Raw genomic sequence first — 6,918 nt, forward strand, 5'->3', positions numbered from 1 at the left:
TCTTCCTTCTCAAGAATAATTTTTTGACATTTTGATCACACTCTGATGTTTCTTCTCCACATGTGTCCTGATTTTCATCTGTGAAATTTTAGAGGATATGCAACCCTAAACAGATGCAATAAGAGACAAATAAGTCTCATTTACTGGTAACTCAGGCCCCTTCTACACTGTCATGTAACCCAGATTATCATAGCAGATAATCTGGATTTTTAGTGCAGTGTAGAAGAAGCATCAGAAAGTCTTCTGAATAAAGTTATTCAAGATTGCATTGCAATCTAGATGTGACTAGATTTATTTCCTGCCAAACCAACCCTTCACCTTTTAAATGTTGTACCTGCTGTTTTTAGTCATTATCTACCACTGCCAAAGCTATGCCTATGTCCTCATTTATTGCACTGTGCTAAATAGTTTTGGGGCATGTCTACACCGAGTCGTTTAGCCATGTAAATCTGCCCTGGAGTAGCTCTGGATTCTGCTCATTTGTGTTGAACCTGGGGCCATTTCTAGATGATCCAGGAGTACATCTGCCCCACTGGGCTATCAGCTCCCCTATGTCATTGCTACTCTTAGCTGGCCACAGACTTCTGCTCAAGTTTCTGGCTATCACAAATGCCTCTGCCAATTTCAGAATGTGATACCTGCATGACCAGCAAGAAGTGGGGACGGGGAGATTGCCCCTTCCTTCTTGCTGGTCATGCCTTGTCCTACATCTGCAGAGGCCAGGAGCTTGGACAAAGCTTCATCACCAGTTAGGAATAGCAGTGTCAGTGGCCATCCTTTTTCCTTGAGCTGATGAATACACAGAAAGGGTGATAACCAGTTTGGATAGTAGATCACTCCAAATCAGGCTCAATCCCATTGTTCAGACTATCTCGAAGACCTGACATACCCTGGAGTTTTCAGCAAACTCTGCAGTATTCCACAACTTTGCTAAAGGTAGGGCAAAATCAGTTTAAACAAACCAACAAAAACCCACATGATATTCCCTGGAAGCTGCTCACAGAGACACTAGTCGTCCATTCAGGGTAGGTTTGGGGTTTTTGCCTCATGTAGGCAAGCCCCAGTTCATGATTCTAGCTGATGCTGTATATCTACAGTCTTTGACAGTTCTTGCCTTGGTTATTTTCCATTCCATCAGTTGTAGCATTATTAGGTTTGTGCCTGCTCCATTGTGTTGCTTTTTATAGTGTTGTGGATAACTAGGACCGTGGATAAAAGGATCCGTGCCTGCTGAGTGTACTCTAAACCAGATAGGTTAGGCCAGAGAAACCAACTCACCAAGTTGAAGACAAGGCACAATGGTTTATTACAGTTTGGCCAAAAAAGATGCAAATACAGCAATTTGTTTCAAAGGTACAAGCATAAACACACAAAGAAAAGCAATACTTTTTATTTAGTATGATAGCTATTCAAAACTCCCGCTTCCCTTCCTGATAGGCTGAGAGGGGGACCCGTCTGGATCACAGCCCTGATTGGCTGGGGGCGCTGCCGACATTGCTGCCTCTAGGAGGGGATTTTCTTTCATGGAAAAAGGTCAGTCAAGGATTCGGAGGCTGGGAGAACCAATCAGCTGGTGGGGGACATCCATTATGAAGACAATAACAGTGAAATGATAATGAGCTTTGATTAGCTCAACAGTCCAGTTCCAAACCTAGCAAAGCTTTGAGGCTGTGTAGACAAAAGGTGATGATCTTGGCAATCAAGGGTTGGGTTTCAATTCAAAGAGTTAAACAATTTTGAGCCGCTTTGGGTCCTTGTGAGCTGCTTTGGGCCCTATTTAGGGAGAAAAGCAGGATATAAATAAAGATTTATTATTGAAGATTTGTTAAATGTATATACTCTGAGCCACTGTTTTCAGAGTTAGCAATCTCTCAGGCCAAGTGGACCATTCAACTAAACAAATATGTTCTGGTTTATCTAGTTTGACACAGAAAACTGTATGTCTTTGCATGCACACACAATGGATTGCAGTGATTGTTCTGGCTGAGAACAACTGGAGGGATTTGCCCAACCTTTCCTGCTCAGGAAATGCCTCAGTGGGGTTACGAAAAGATGATTGCTCTGAGTTATGCCTTGCTACATTTTATACGGAAACTTATACATTTTATAGAGAACGAATAGATGCAATATAGATATATATAAAGATGCAAGCTAGGCAGAAAGTCAGAATAAAAAGATACACTTCATTAAAGGGTTGAAACGATAAAGTCTTTGTGGGGAAGAAGCTGCTGCTGGTCCGCTTCCAACCTCTGATGCTTCAAAATAGCAAAAGTTCAAAAAGGTTTTGGAAAATAGTAATAAAAATAGTAATAATAATAATAATAGTTACAAAGCTCTTGGCAAACTACAGATCTTTGGGGGGACAGGTCATCGTGGCTCAAGAACAATAGGATTGCAAATCAAGGCCAAGACCCAGGAAGGGATATGTGCTGACAAAACCGCTTCCTCTAAATTCTGCTTTGGCAAGCTGGGAGTTGGAGCTGGTGGTCAAACAGTTGCTGGGGGACTTGAGAGGTAGAAGGATCTGTTGCACTTGCATGGCAATGACAGGATTATTTATGCCTCAATAGTGCTTTCTCCAACTGCCCTGATGCAGGGACAATCCTCTGTTACATTTTTGCATTTGCTTTAAAATTGTCCCTATTTCTCCCTCCTCCTCCTGCTTGCCTCATTGGTCTTCAGTTTCCATTCAGCAGGGGAAGAAGAAAGACTGTAGGAAAACACTGTAGAATTATGGCAATTTGATATCACTTTAACTGCCATGTTGCAATACTATGGAATCATGGGATTTGTAGTTTTACAACATTTTTAGTCTTCTCTGCAGGATTGATTGATGGCTGGTAAAATAGTGTCAAATTGTTTTAATTCTACAGTGTAGATCAGGGGTCCTCAAACTTTTAAAATAGAGGGCCAGGTCACAGTCCCTCAAACTGTTGGAGGGCCGGATTATAATTTGAAAAAAAACCAAAACCCCCACACGAATGAATTCCTATGCCCACTGCACATATCTTATTTGTAGTGCAAAAACCACTTTAAAACAATACAATAATTAATATTATGAACAATTTTAACAAATATAAACTTATTAGTATTTCAATGGGAAGTGTGGGCCTACTTTTGGCTATTGAGATAAGATTGTTGTTGTGTGCTTTCAAGTCGTTTCAGACTTAGGTTGACCCTGAGTGAGGGCCGGGTAAATGACCTTGGAGGGCTGTATCTGGCCCTCGGGCCTTAGTTTGAGGACCCCTGGTGTAGATGTACCCTCAGGCAAAAGCAAACCGATGCAGCCTCCCTTAATTTATATGTTCCTTCTCATTGAGAACTTTTGCTGTCTTGATCCAACATATATTATTAGGCCACACAATAATATCTGTGAAATGTTGGTGGGTATGTAGTAGTTGGGAACCATCATATTTCTATGACCAGCATAATGTCCAGTGCTACAGCAGTAAGCCTGAGGTTATGCTAAAAAGTAAGAATCAATAAAATGATTGTTTTGTATAGTTTTGCCCAGTAATATAAATTATTTGTAAGCTTTTTGTTTCTATAGATTTATTTCTTCAGAGCTCTGATAAATGATCAGCTTTTACCATCGCTTTCATCTGTATTTACTGCAGCACTTAAACTGTGAGGAAATATGGTTGGATGGGTTTTTTCCTCCCTCATTATTTATTTATTTATTAAAATTGGGAAACTTAGTTTTAACTGTCAGATTTTTATTTGCATTTATTTATGGGCTTTTATGTCCTTTTCCCTATTTTTCTATAAATTTAAATGTTTACAGTTGCTGAGAATTATGGACTCTTGCTAATAATTATTAGATCATAGGAGATGCTGAGATTGGTAAAACCTTATTCTTCACAAAAAAAAACCCAAAACCCATTATAATTGTGAATCATGAGTCATTGTTTGTGGCCTGAGCTGTAAAATACAAATTGTCGACACTGTGTGACAAAATGTGCAGAATACATAACCTAGAGCCATCAAATTGCATTTCCCTTTTTTAACTTACTTTGTCTCAGAGAGAAATGTTAATGCATACTATTCATTACTTTTTCTGGCTGTAAATTTTGATTAGCAAAGGAACTCTTCGAGAAGTATAGGTTGATTTGTATAATGTTTTTGAATTGATTCAAAAGGAAAAGTGTTTGTCCATTTGAGCCTAAGGCAATGGTTTTGCCAGCATATGAGTGTTGTGTATGTGCTTTTTCAAATGAGGATCTCCAGTTATCAGTACTATAAACTCTTCCAGAGATGTATGTGACTGTCAGTTACATAATGTCTATATTCAGATCTGATCGCCTTACCCTTCCACTGAGGACAGAGAAAGGAAGTGGCTGTATACCTAATCTAAGAATCAACACTGAAGATATGCTATATTCTCTCAATTTGGGATGTTGCAGATTATTTACTTGCATTTCCCTTATCCTGGCCAACCTTTGTCCTGGTGTTGTGGTTATGGCCCAGAATAGAGGAGGTGCTTTGGACATGTCATATCTTGGCTTGCCTCTTGCCCTGCCCATTTTCTCTCTTTTGGCATTTCTTTAAGCAACATTTTGTCAGCAAAACAATTCTGGTGGTAGATTGTCTTGTTGGCCAATATCTGATATTAGGCATCTACCATATATGTTTGAATATAAGGCTATCTCTTACATAAATAGGGGGCAGGTTTGGTGCCAAAATGATGGATTTTGATGTGACGTGTGGATAGTTCAGGGGTTAATCCATGAAGATAGGCAAGTACCAGCATTGCCTCAGTGGGCCAGACACCTCTGATTGCCAACACCCATTTCTCTACCTAGTCATTCAAAAAGGCCAGATGTGGTGCCATAGTGGAGACAGTAGATGAGACTGATGCTTCTTTTAGGCTTTCTTGGGCTGGATTAAGCTCTTGTCTTTCACCACTCTATTCAGAAAAGGATATTTTTTTTTGTAATAGTTAAGGTATAGAAGTCATATTGATTCAAGGATAACTCAACCTCTGTTTTTGGATCTATTTTTTGACTGAAGGTTCTAGACTTACACATGAGTATTTACAGCAGGAGTCCTCAGAGGGACCGGTTCACGGTCCCTCAGACTGTTGGAGGCTAGACTATCATTTTTTAAAAAAAATTATGAATGAATTCCTATACACACTGCAAACATCTTATTTGTAATGCAAAAAACAAACATGAATCATAGAATCATAGAATCATAGAATCAAAGAGTTGGAAGAGACCTCATGGGCCATCCAGTCCAACCCCCTGCCAAGAAGCAGGAATATTGCATTCAAATCACCCCTGACAAATGGCCATCCAGCCTCTGCTTAAAAGCTTCCAAAGAAGGAGCCTCTTCAATATTTAAAATGAAGAGCAATTTTAACCAACATAAACTTACCAGTATTTCAGTGGGAAGTGCAGGCCTGCTTTTGGCTGATGAGATAATCAAGTTAATTAGGATTGTTGTTGATGTGTGCCTTCAAGTCATTTCAAACTTAGGATGACCCTAAGTATAAAAGTTTAGGGCAAGGGCCAGATAAATGATCCTGGAGTTCCACATCAGCCTGCGGGCCTTAGTTTGGAGACCACTGATTTAGGATAATCTTAATCCCCTACATTCTGGATTTAGGGAGTTTCCTAAATGTCTTGCACAGAGATAGTGGCTTAAATAGTTCTGGGCATTCTGTTCAGTGATGTACTGATTGCTCATCACACGTTGCCTCTTTGGAGAGGTAGAAAAGTTCTCATCTCCAACCAAGCAAGAGCTAAATATGAGATCTTTAAGCTGGTATTCATTATTCATACAGGTTGCTTTATTGTGTAACTACAAAAGGTTAGCAATTGCCTAAATAAGAGAGTCCACTAGAGAATACCAGGTACAAAGGCTATATTTAGAGGACAGCAATAGCAAATCATTTCTGGATATTCCCTATCTACCAAAGCTCTATGAAACTTATGGAGTTGCCGTGAAGCAATGTGAAGGCACATACTTTTCTTCAGTTATGTCCCTCAGCATGTAATAAAAAGGGGAAAAAAGGAAAGCCTTGTGGACAAGTTTTCATTGTTCTAGGCATATCAGTGGTCCACATTGCATTGCTTCATTAAAAACATACTTCTCTGGTCATGCATTTTAAACTCTCTGTCTGTTCATCAAGTTAGGCTAAATTCTAAAAATTGCAAAGGCTGCTTGAGAGGAAAATGGAATATTATGTGGTATATCTATTATTTAGCTTTCGGTAGCACCCCTCTGAGTCATCAGAGCAACTTGGAGTATTAGCTGACTGAATGTTGCTAGACTAGTAATGCATAAAAGCCTCGTTGGGTTGGTCCCATTAGCAGAGAAACCTCCTCCCCTCATTTATGCAGTTTATATTCCCTTTTAAGATGCGTGGAGACCTTTGAAGTGTAAGAAATTTCATCTGGATTCTACTGGGTGCAGTCATAAGGGGAGAACATAGAGCCTTTATAGAGTTGTGTCAGCTGATTAGAAGATGCATTTGAGCTATTTCCATGAGTGATTTTTGCCTTTGATTTTTAATGAATGCATTAAGTACAAGAAAAAAGTTGGTTATGTTGCTTCTGCCTCCTGGTGCCCTCCTTTCAAAACCACTTTGCTCTCATCACTTACTCTAATTTAGGGCATCAGATCAAGCCATGTTCAGCTTTCTTTATTAAAGGAGGCGGCTGCAAACTACACGGCAATTTCTTAATTCATTTAGCAGCCACAAGTGTATATTTAATGAAGGCCAGTGAGCCCATTATAAAAAAAGCTTCTGGTCCAAAGGGAAAGTCTAAAAGTGCCAGACTAAATCTGTATCTTGCCTAACTGGGAAAACAGAAATGACAACTAATAATAGAGAGCAAGTAACTAATAGACAAACAGAATTTAATAGCACCTACATTCACTTAGATCCCTAATTCTATATTAAGACCCTTTTAT

Source organism: Anolis sagrei, chromosome 4 (genome assembly GCF_037176765.1).
Source record: "Anolis sagrei isolate rAnoSag1 chromosome 4, rAnoSag1.mat, whole genome shotgun sequence".
Taxonomy (NCBI): domain Eukaryota; kingdom Metazoa; phylum Chordata; class Lepidosauria; order Squamata; family Dactyloidae; genus Anolis; species Anolis sagrei.